The 12,581-nt window shown below is 41.4% G+C and overlaps 1 protein-coding gene across 1 annotated transcript in view; it reads right to left on the reverse strand.

Annotated features, from left to right (window-relative positions):
* MYOZ2 (myozenin 2) overlaps positions 1–12,581 on the reverse strand; it is a 470,578-nt gene that overhangs the window by 439,743 nt on the left and 18,254 nt on the right. The gene's annotated exons all lie outside the window — the stretch shown is intronic.

Raw genomic sequence — 12,581 nt, forward strand, 5'->3', positions numbered from 1 at the left:
CATACTGGAAAATACTAAGATACAACCAAACACCCTAACACTGGGTGATTTCAACTACCCTGCCATTAACTGGGAAAACTACTCAGGTATCAATACCTTTTCCCAATGGTTCTTGGAATTCATAAATTCCAACGCCCTGGATCAACTAATCCATTGTCCCACCAGGGGATCCAATATCCCAGACCTGGTCATTACCAACATGAGAGATAGATACTCCACACCAGTGGTCACCACCTCATTGGTCAGGTCTAACCATAAGCAAATCACCATTGACATCCACGTCCTACCCCCACCCCCCAGTAAAGAAACCTCCATAAAAAACGTCAACAAAACAACTTCATGCTACTCATTTCAGAAGTGACAAACTTCATGACACCCATGCAGACGGGAGCTGAAAGTTCAACTGCTGAATCCTGCACTAAGGCACTGTACGAGCATATCCACTCGTGCATGAATTGTGCCATCCCAAATAGAACCAAGACAGTCTCCTCCAAAACAAATGAAGCCAATCTGGTGGTCCCCTGCCATAAACAAACTATACAACAAAATGAAGAAACTGTTGCAGAAAAGAGGAAAATCCCAGGATGCAAAAAACTCCCTTACCAGCCTCAGTAAGAAACTGAGATCCCTCAAAAAATCCTCCAAACCTAGCTATGAAAATAAAATTGCCAAAGATTCCAAAGACAACCAAAAGGCATTCTATAGTTATGTCAAGAATCTAAATGGCAATGCTCAGATCTGCTCTGAGCTACGACAGAATAGCATTAAATATACTGATCCCAAGGATATTGCCAATATCCTGGCAGATCGATTTAGTGCCAACTTCACCCCCCTCTCACTCCCTAAAGGGCCCATCTCAATATCAAAAGATTGCCAAATTCCGGTAATCACGGCCATGCAGGTAGAAACCGCACTCTCCAAAGCTAAGAATACAGCATCCATGAGACCAGATGACATCCCGGGCTGTGTACTACATGAACTACAAAATGAACTGACACCTGACCTAAGTGTCATGTTTAATCAAAGCTTCACCTCAGGCTTTGTGCCCACTGAGTGGCGCAGCTACAGTTATCCCACTCCACAAAGGGGGATCCACCTTGGATCCCAGGAACTATGGTCCCATCAGTCTGATGAGCCTGATTTGCAAGGGCATGGAATGCATTATCATGGAACTTATAAACAAAGACATGGGCAACCTTCCAACACTGGACCCCACCCAGTTTGGGTTCATGAAGGACAGATCTTGTCTCCTAAACCTGATCGACTTATTTGAATCAGTCTCCAGAGCTGTGGACAAGAGTAAGGCGGTCCACACAGCCTATCTGGACCTCTTCAAGGCCTTCAACACCACCCCCCACTCTGGAATCATAGATAAACTTACTAAGCTGGGCATAAATCCCTACGTCACTTAATGGGTTGCCATCTGGCTTACTGACAGAACCCAGACTGTAAAAGTAGCCGACTCCAAATCCAGCTCCAGACAATGACAAGTGGAGTATCTCAGGGTTCAGTCCTGGAATTGCTCTTGTTTGGCATCTACTTCTTTGAAGTACAGGCCAACACTAAGGGACTGTGGCTAACGAAGTTTGCAGATGACTGCAAACTGGGAGCCATTATTGAATCCCCAAATGATGTGGAGATTCTACAAAAAGGCCTGCCAGAGCCATGGGCTCAAGCTTAATGCCAAAAATGTATAGTTATCCCCTTTGGGAAAAAAACATGTACCCATAAATTACCACATAGGTGGCAGTGCACTAAGCACCAAATGTGTGATGAGAGACTTAGGGACACAGGTGGCCAGTGGTCTCCCCTTCAATAACCACATCGCCATAACAGTCAGGAAATCCTTCTATGTGGCACATCTCATCACTAAGGCTTTTCATCCAGAAAAAAAGGAGGTCATTGTCCTACTGTACTCATCCCTCATTAGACCCATTATAGAGTACAATGCCCCATTTGGTATGCACCTCACAAGACATCTGCAACAGCTGGAAAGGCCACAGAAATACCTCACTAAAAGAATCACAGGCCTAAAGCAGATGCCTTATGCTGACCATCTAAAAAATCTCCAGCTATACTCAGTGGTATATCATCTACTCAGAGTCGATCTCTGCTTAACATATAAGGCCATGTCAAACCCTGAGCTGTTGGACATGCTCCACTTAAAGAAATACAAATCCCTCAGAACCACACACTCCAGGGATCTAAACCATGTCATTACAATGAACAAAACATGGTGGAGGGATAGGTTCCTGACCCAGAGACTCCCCATACTCTGGAATAGACTTCCCATACATGTCAAACAGAGTGCCTCCTTGGCCCTCTTCAAAAGGAACCTTGATGATTGGATGGGAGATAAGAAATTCACCCCTGGGCTCATGTCATTCACCCTGCTAGACAGAGGTTCAGGGAAGTAAATATTGTGGGAAGTAATATCCAGGGAATTGTTATGGCTAGGCTTGTATAGGCCCTAGGGCCAATAGCCTAGTACCAACCTATGAACCTATGAACAATGGGAGGATGACCAGTGTGCACACAGTAAAGTACAATTTCCTTTAAGAACACACATATATCACAGTCAGTCTGGGAGCTGGTTTCTTCCTCTTTCTCCAGATCCCCAATAAGACTCTCCAATGGCAGAGCTATAGGGTTAAGATCTCAGCTGAGGGGGTCATGCCAAGACCTCCAGCACCCTCTCTGTCCAACCAGTGCTTCATTCCCCTGCCCAAGTAGCTGACACACATACACTTTGAGATTTGATTTATATACAAACACACACACACACCTGGGGAAGGCTGGCACAGGTTTACTAGCTATGCCCCTTTCTGCCAAGACTATAAGGCAGTTATCCCTGCCACCAACCCCTCTTTATCATCTACTTAAGGCCCTTACAAAGGGTGACCAATCCTACTGTGTAATGTTACTATTATCCAAAGTGTTACCAAGAGCAAAGTTATTTAGGAGTGGCCTGCACAGTGTCACCAAATACATATGCAAGTACGCTAAGAACTTAAATATGTCTCACAAATATCAGCCACAAAGACAGGTTTAAATATATCTAATAATAAATAATAAAAGAGCAAGACAATACTCAATCAACACAGTAACTACAGAGTTCAGAATCACAGAAAATATTTGAAAACAACATTGCAAGACAGTCTCAAATAAATACAAAAACATTTGAACTAATCTTTACTAATCTAAACAAATCTTTACTATATTCCTATCTATCAGTGTCTGTTATTCTAAAAGTGTATTAATTCTGGTTTAAGCACTTGGGATTCAGGTCGGTTATTTTACATTAAAAGGGTTTGTGGTCTGCACTCTTGTGGGAGGAGAGGCTGGACTCTGCCCTTCTGAGCTGGGAATTTCTGGTTAAAGGCTTATAGTGCCTGCATATTTGAACTGCTTCTTACTGAAATTGGAACACCTTGTTTGCTGTAGCATAGACTAGATCCAGGTCTGCTGAATCTAGCTTTGTTTGTATAACTTGAGCACTAATCCAGGCATTCTTTAAAGTATTCAATTGTATTTATTACTGCTTGGTAGTAACTTGATTAAAGTGTAGCTATCATTCTAAGTCTTTTGGATTAAGCACTTGGCCTTCAGACCAGTTATTTTACATTAGGAAAATTTGTGGCCTGCACTGTGGTGGCAGGACAGGTAGCTTACATCCTTCTAAATTCTGAACTGCTGATTGAGGGCTCAGTGTCTGTTATTCTAAAAGTGTATTAGTTCTGGTTTAAGCACTTGGGCTTCAGGCCAGTTATTTTACATTAAGAAGGTTCGTGGTCTGCACTTTTGTGGGAGGAGAGGCTGGACTTTGCCCTTCTGAGCTGGGAATTTCTGGTTAAAGGCTTATAGTGCCTGCATATTTGAACTGTTTCTTACTGAAATTGGTACACCTTGTTTGCTGTATAGCAAAAAGAAGCACAACACTGACTAAAGCTCATTTTAATAGATAATATAATCCACAGGTTAAACCCTGAGGGCTTCGACTCTTCAGAGAATCTAAAAAAAGTTAAGTTCAATCAAAAAAAATCTAAAATGATGACTTAAAATCAGAACAACCAACATAGACATTAAAATAAAAATAAAAGTAAAAGTAAAATTTTTAGTAAAAAAATGTTAGTAAAACCTCCTTGTTAAGCTAACCTAACCTTTTTATTTTATATATTAAGCGGAGTGCACAGTGCAGTGTCCTGCCTTTCTTATTGTTGCAGTTTTTTTTTTGTCAGGAGGACTTTGGCATTGGTACGGTAATTGTGTTTTTGGATTGCTGTAGCATAGACTAGATCCAGGCCTGCTGAATCTAGCTTTATTTGTATGCTGCTTGTTTGCTTGCTTGTTATTTCCCTGAAACGCTAATTCCACCTAAAATGTGGCTTTTCAGAGCTTCTGTGGATCCCTAGTGATATCTGTGTTGCTTACTGTACTTATTTCCTTGTTTCATTTGAAAGAAAGTTATTGTTTGTAGTTTTTGCATTTAAGTTACCTGTAACACATTGCATTTAAGTTACCTGGCACTTGCTCACTAAAGCAATTATATAAGTCAGCACTAAAATATTAAAAGCACTACACCCTCACAAACTCCCCTTGAGTACCTCATTCCCCATTGGCCCTTTTTTTTCAATTATAAAGGAATTCCCAATACTATTCTAGCATGTCCAAAGGTCAGTTGTCAATCTCCTCTCTGGTCCAGCTGGTGAATCTGGGAATCTTGAGGCAATGTTACAACTGCCTCATGTACACAGACAACCCTCTCCTTCTCCCAACAATTTCCAAAACATGTCAGAGATGCAACGATATAGCCATACTGGAGGCTAAGCTCTCTCAACTCAGTACTGGTGAAACCAGTCAGGAGGAGAAGGAAACCACACTCACTACAATTCCAGTCTCACATAGACCTACCACAACAGCAAACCAAACACATAAACACACAAAAACATACTCGGAGGCTCTAAATAAAAATCTGCCTAAGCAGCAGAAACCTCCAAAGCAGACACCCAAGCAACCGCTACCCCAAAACAAAACACATGCAACACATAGCTCACAAAGCCAGTGTGCCAAACAGTCACAGCCCTTAAGGCTAAACAACACACCTGATACACTTGTAATAGGTGACTCTATCGTCAGGCACACTGATGTCCCGCTCACCAGGCTGAACAAGGAGAAGGTCATGGTGAGCTGCCTGTCGGGCGCTAGGATCTGCCACATAACACAAGCACTCAGGTCACTCCAAGGCAAGTACAAATATGACTCAGTCATTGTCCATGCTGGTGTGAATGACCTGAGACATACCTCCCTGGACTACATGAAAAGAGACATAGAGGAGCTCTCTGAGCATGTAGCCCAGGCCAGTATGACCCTGACCTTGAGTAGCATCTTACCCTCACCAAGAATGATGCCACAATATGAAGACAAGATGATCAATTTCAACAACTGGCTTAAGTATTGGTGTCATTCAAAGGGGATTCAATGCCTGTCAGCCTGGGATGACATGCTCGACAAGCCACAATGCTTTGCTAGGGACGGCTTGCACCTGTCACCCTTAGGCTATCAGATATTGGCAAAGGCTCTTACTACCCCCATAGTGCCTTTTTTAGGCAAGGCTCAAAAGACAAACCCACCTCCATAGGTATCACAAGGGATAAGAAACGAAGAGTAATGCTACTCAACGCCAGAAGTCTAAACCTCAAGATGCATGCACTCGAAACTCTCCTTAGCATGGAGAGCATCGATATCTGTGCAGTAACAGAAACCTGGTTCAACGCTCCTGAGAGCACCCCAGCACTACCAGGTTATACCTCATACCATGCTTTTTGGCCCCAAAACTTGGACCGTACCACAAAAGGAGGGGAAATATCAATATTCGTCAAAGATACCCACACCTCCAGGTTGGTGGCACAGCACAAAGCATCAGAGACTATCCATGTGCAACTAACAGTGGGTAAAACTGCCTTCCAGTTTATAGCCTGCTACAGATCACCCTCCCAAACCCATTAATCCCACTCGGCCTTCCTGAGAACACTGGAAAATATGAAGGTCTCTCCAAACACCATTATATTGGGCGACTTCAACTACCCAAACATAGACTGGGAGCATTACTCTAGCTCCAACACCCTAGCCCAAAGGTTCCTAGAATTTATAAACTCAAATGCTATGGAACAACTTGTTACCACTCCCACAAGAGGGGAAAACATACTGGATTTGATCATCACCAACATAGGGACTCTATGCTCCAGACCAGAAGTGTATCCCTCACTGGTAAGATCAGACCATAAAATAATCTCACTGGATATTCACATCCCGACTCCACCCCCTGCCCTGAAAACCACAGTGAAAATATTCTCTAAAGCAAATTTCACACTCCTCAAAACTGAGGTGGAATCCTTCAAAGCCCCCGGGCCTGTGGAAAATACGGCCCAGACCACAGAATCCTTTATAAACGCATTCTATGAACACCTTCAAGAATGCATGGATCATGCAATCCCAAATAAAATCAAGACCCAGTCCTCCAAAGGCAGACGTCCTGTCTGGTGGACCCCAGCCATAAACAAACTATACAATAGAAGGAGGAAGCTACTACATGATAGAGCAAAATCCCAAAAGGGAAGGCATCTCTGATCAGTATTAGCAAAAAACTACGGGCACTCATAAAATCGTCTAAGGCCAGCTTCGAGAGAAAAATTGCACATGACACTAAGGATAATCACAAGGCTTTCTTTAGTTATGTTAGGAACCTGGGTGGGAATTCCCAGATATGCTCAGAATTAGTCCAAAATGACAAAAATACACGAACCCACAGACATTGCCAACATCCTAGCTGACAGGTTCAGAGCAAACTTCTCCCACCACCAAAGGGCAAATATCTATCCCAGCAGAGTGCTTCCCCTGACATCTCAGATGCTCAGGTAAGAGCCCTCTCCAAAGCAAAAACACAGCATCAATGGGACCAGACGGTGTCCCGGGCTGCGTCCTACATGGACTCCAAGAAGAGCTAAACCCAAATATAAAACTACTGTTCAATCTCAGCCTTACTACAGGATATGTACCCAAAGAGTGGTGTACAGCAACAGTGGTCCCTCTCCACAAAGGTGGTGCCTCAATGGATCCTGGAAACTATTGCCCCATAAGCCTGACTAGCTTGGTCTGCAAAGCTATGGAAAGGATCATCATGGACCTTATAAATAAAGATATTGGGGACCTACAGACACTGGATCCTACCCAGTTCGGCTTTGTTAAGGGCAGATCCTGCCTCTTAAACCTGGTTGATTTCTTTGAAACAGTCACCAAGGCCATTGACAATGGGAAGGTGGTCCATACAGCCTACCTGGACCTCGCAAAAGCCTTCGATACAATACCCCACTCGGGCATTATAGATAAGCTCACCAGCTTAAATATAAACCCCTATGTCACTAGATGGGTTGCAAACTGGCTCAAGGACAGAACCCACATGGTTAGAATTGCTGGAGCCATGTCAGACTCCAAACCAGTTACAAGTGGTGTCCCACAAGGCTCAGTCCTGGGAGATCTCTTGTTTGGTATATATTTCTCAGAGGTACAAGCCAACATGGAAGGACTGTAGCTGACTAAGTTCACAGATGACTTCAAATTGGGTGCCATAATCGACTCTCCAGTCGACACAAGCATCCTCCAAAAGGGCCTCATAGAAACAGACAACTGGTGCCAGAGCCATGGCCTCAAGCTAAATGCCAAAAAGTGTATAGTCATCCCCTTTGGCAAAAACAAAGTGCCCACAAATTACCACATAGGTGGTAATCCATTAAGTACAGAAGAAGTAATTAGGGACCTGGGGACCCAAGTTGATAGCAATCTCTCATTTGACAACCTCGTGGCCAAAGTGGTTAGAAAAACATTTTATATAGCCCACCTAATCATGAAGAGATTCACATCTAGATCAGGGGAGGTCATCGTGCCTCTTTACTCATCCCTAATCAGGCCCATAATTGAGTACAATGCCCCTTTTGGGATGTACCTTACCAGACACCTGCATCAACTGGAAAGACCCCAAAAGTACCTCACCAAGAGGATCATAGGGCTCAAACAGATGCCATATGCTGCCCGGTTAAAGAAACTCCAGCTCTACTCAGTGGCATATCACCTGCTCAGAGGCGATCTGTGCCTGATGTATAAAGCCATGTCCAACCTGGGATTAACGGACATGCTGCACCTCAGAAAATCCAAATCCCATCGAGCTACGTGCTCGAGAGACTTGAACCTCAGCACTGAAATAAATAGGACATGCTGGAGGGACAGATTCATAACCCAGAGGCTCCCTTCACTCTGGAACAAAATCCCAGTCCAGGTTAGGCAGAGTCCCTCATTGACTCTCTTCAAGGGGAATTTTGATGAGTGGATGGGAGATCATAGGTTTACCACGGATATCACTTCTGTGTCACTGTTAGACAGAGGCACAGTATACTAACCTCGAAAAAGGGCATAGCAAAATTAATTTAAAATGGGTGGCGAAAGCCAAACACACTCTGGCTAGGCTTATAAATGCCCTAGGGCAGATAGCCTAGTATGAACCTATGAACCTATGAACCTATATCTAAGAAAGATACTATGCCCTAAATCTTACTTACAGACAACAGGAATGTAGAAGTGCATTTGATGGATGTTTCCAGGTCAAAGACAAAATACAAAATGCACACAGTCTCTCTCTGTGAGAGTTCTTAAATTACTATCAAACATTACTGCTGTGTCAGCTTGGATGACATCACTCTTTGTCATCTGCCTTCACTTCCTAGGCTAACAGAAACTAACATCTCTGTGTTAATAATACATGTCTCTCAGATGTTTGCAGAACTTGAAGTCATAAAACAATAAAACACTTTTACATTTGAAACCTAGTAATTATTTCTGTTTCAAGACAATAGAAAAACCTCTAGCTCTAGGCATTGTGTCTGCTTCACTGAAACTGAGAGATACCACAGTTGTAAAACACTTTAATTTCAACTTATTTTCTTGAAGTTTTGGTAAGTTAATGCTGTATGTTCCAACTTCTGCTATTAAAACTTGCATTTGCACAGGTATATGGTTTATATACATTTCTGTTCTTTTCTAGTAGGGTACACTATGGACACATCCTTGAAGCTCAGTACTCTACAAACACTATTCAACACACACTTCTACACCAATAGTTTAATATACACTTAACATGTAGTCCTTTTACATTTGTAAGACAAGCATATGAATCCTGTTGATAATCACAAATGATATATGGTTATTTACAAAATTCCAGATAGCTGGGCAGTGTCACACCTTGAATGAATCCACAGTTTCAATCACTGTGTGCTGTACTAAATAGTCACTCTTCAGTCTATATCTCCTAAATCTCATATGCTTAGTTTGTTGATGTTTTTATGAGCATATTTTGTTCCTGTTCCCAAATAGTCAATTTAGTCAAGTTTTTTGCAGACATGTCCTACCTATAACATGTGTAACCTATTTACCCATTTTCAGATCATCTGCATGCAGACTATAGAACACCACAGATGAAAAAGATAGATCTGAAAGATGCAACCTAAACAAATATGGTCCTAGGAGAGAGCCCTGTGAGACACCCTAATTGTAACCAAGAATTTCACCAGTCCAATTGCTGTATGATACTTGCCATGTCCTATTCGTAAGCCATGCAGCTATCTGTCTTATCAAGAGTACATCAGTACCTAGTTGCTATAATTTATTGATCAGTGTTTTGTGTATGACTTTCTCAATGGCTAAAGTTATATAAATTACATCACAACACACTTTTTCATTTACAGATGTTTGTTACAGAACATCATATTACAGGTAGTTATCGATCTCTTCATCATATTACAGGTAGTTATCGATCTCTTTTCAACATATACATGATGATGTATGGTTTTAAGTCTTAACCTTTCCAATTCTGGCAATAATTTATCCAAAAGAGTAAGACAGTTGGGGGCAACAGAGTCATAGCAAGGTTGCAGCAAGAGGGGCAGCTGCCCTAGATGCAAGCAGTTAGGGTGCACAGCTGGAGTTTTAATGTAGGGATTGATCAGTTCCCAAGTGTGTCTTTGGTGAATGAAGAGCTGCAGCAGAAAATCATTTAAGCAGCCATGCTCACAATAGCAGTGCTTAGATGACATTCAGTGTGTCTTATGAAATGTAACAAAAAGCGTCTTGCTACAGTTTAACAAAGCACCTTACAACACTTTTGAGATTCTTAAAGACACGTTCTTTTTTTCTCTTTTTTTTTTTCTTTTTTGCTTGAGGACATTTTTGGATTCCTCATCTCTGGCCTGTGGTGACCCCAAATTGGTGTACTGCCTAGAGTACCAAACAAATGACCTATAGATATGGAAGACAGTTCTGTTAGAGATAGTGAACCACAATGCGTTGGTGGCAATTTAATGAGGAGAGACATGAACATTTAGATCTGCACTCAATAAAATTGTTATTGAACTTTAACTATAAGCCCCCCTTGCTATCTAACTCCTCTATCATCTCTTCCTTACTCTCCTAATCTTCTCCTCCCATCCTTTCCTTTGCAATAACTAGCTTCTCTCAGTCTCTGGCCCCAAAACTTCCTGCAACTTTTCTCAATTAGTAACTGGTCTATTTTCTTTTTACTATTATCTCTCCCTGATAATATAATGTTATTTACCTGAATTATCTCTCCATAGTTATGCACATACATAAGGTTCTGTGGTAGATAAAAATATTAGTATCTACTATTATTAGTGATGCGTATTAACCTTAGTCTATATGTGTAAAATCGATGTATTAAGAACTCACTGTATTACTCTGTATCCACGTGTTACTTCTCTGGTGTAATATTTTTAAATCTTGTACAATTGTTCTGCTGTAAATGTGGAGCTTTTCTCCCTGAGCCTCCACTGAAAAAGAATATATGACCAGTCCGACTCTCTAAATAAACACATGTAAAATAAATAAAATAAATAAATAAATGAATGGGCAGGATAGAAAGGGAACTAAAGGCTCTGGATGGAAGAGAACCCTTCATTGGGCATTTAAAGCTACTGTAACAGCACTGTATTCCAGTCAACATATTCAAATAACTTATACTGTACAATGTAAATCATGAAAAAGCAAGATTTTGTTAAGGATATATCAGCAAAGTGGGTTTATAATTTCTAACCTGTACTCATTAATTTGAATTTTCTACATTTTCAGTCTTCACACTCAGAAGGTTAAATTCTACTTTCGTAACTTTCTATGTTGATCTAAAATCTGCATCCTTTTGTTTGGAAACCTTGTCAAGCATCATCAGAAGTACAATGTCCAGAGCAGAAGACAACAAACACGGCAATAATATTCATAAAAACTCCTTTATTGATTGGTAGATGATAAAAACTCCTTTATTGACTGGTAGGTGATAAAAAACTCCTTTATTGACTGGTAGATCATCAGAAGTACACTAAGCAATGAGAGAGGATGGCTGTCATAATAGTTAAGGTGTTTACCTTAAAGCATAAGACACAGGGTTTGATTTTCAATGTTGGAAGGATGGCTAGGCTTAACCCCTCACCCCAGGGTCAATAGCCTAGTATTTACATATGAACTTATGAACCTTTCAGTTGTATAAAATTGTCTCTTTATGGACTCACATGAACATATTATTGCAAAATAAGAGGAAGATGAGGAGAAGAGAGGAAAATGTTTTTATGGAGGGAGACAAGGATAATTTCTAAAAATTTAGTTAGGATGTTCTTTTCAAGGGCAGCATAGTCATGCTATAGTTAGCCTTGGTGTGCTTGGTTGCCCACTTCAGTTCTCAGCTGGGGTGTTTGACCTCCCTGTGTCCACATGGTTTTCAGTGGGTCCTCCAGTTTCCTCACACATCCCAAAAATATGCTGTAGATGAACTGGTGATCCTCCAAATTGCAATTAGGTATGAGTGGTGTGTGTGTGTGTGTGTGTGTGTGTGTGTGTGTGTGTGTGTGTGTGTGTGTGTGTGTGTGTGTGTGTGTGTGTGTATGTTTGTGCATGTACATGTGCATCCTTTGATGGGATGATGTTCCAGTCAGTATTAGTTTCACTACCTTGTGCCTACTGAGTGCCAGGACAATCTCTGGCTCCTCTGTGACCTTGAATTGGATTAAACAGGTTAGAAGAGAATGAATGAAGAAAGGAAAGGACAGATGTTTGAATGCCCATTTCAAGATAAAACTGCTATTTGAAATGCAAGAAACTTTCAGAAATTTGATCAACAGTGAAATTACTTTAGATATTTTAACTTGGTGGACATTCAGAACTCTGGCGGAAGTAGAAAGGTTGAACTGGGCTTCAACTGGTGGCTTGACAAGAAAGAAAATAAGATAACAAGGATCTATATGTGGCAAATCACTCCCGAAGAAGGAAGAATAACAAGGCATCAGTTGTCTGAATACTGAGGCACTGGATGATAAATCTGTGTATCAGAAGTGCCAGACCAAGTGACAGAAAAGGGAGGAACAAAAGGTAACATCAGTGAAAAGAGATGACTCAGATGAAAGGAGGTCACAGACGGTATGAGTTAAATTAGGTGGAAGCATGTTATAGTAGATATGCTTGTTACAGGTTAGGGA

This window comes from Protopterus annectens, chromosome 2.part0 (genome assembly GCF_019279795.1).
Source record: "Protopterus annectens isolate FY-2018-M chromosome 2.part0, PAN1.0, whole genome shotgun sequence".
Classification (NCBI taxonomy): domain Eukaryota; kingdom Metazoa; phylum Chordata; order Ceratodontiformes; family Protopteridae; genus Protopterus; species Protopterus annectens.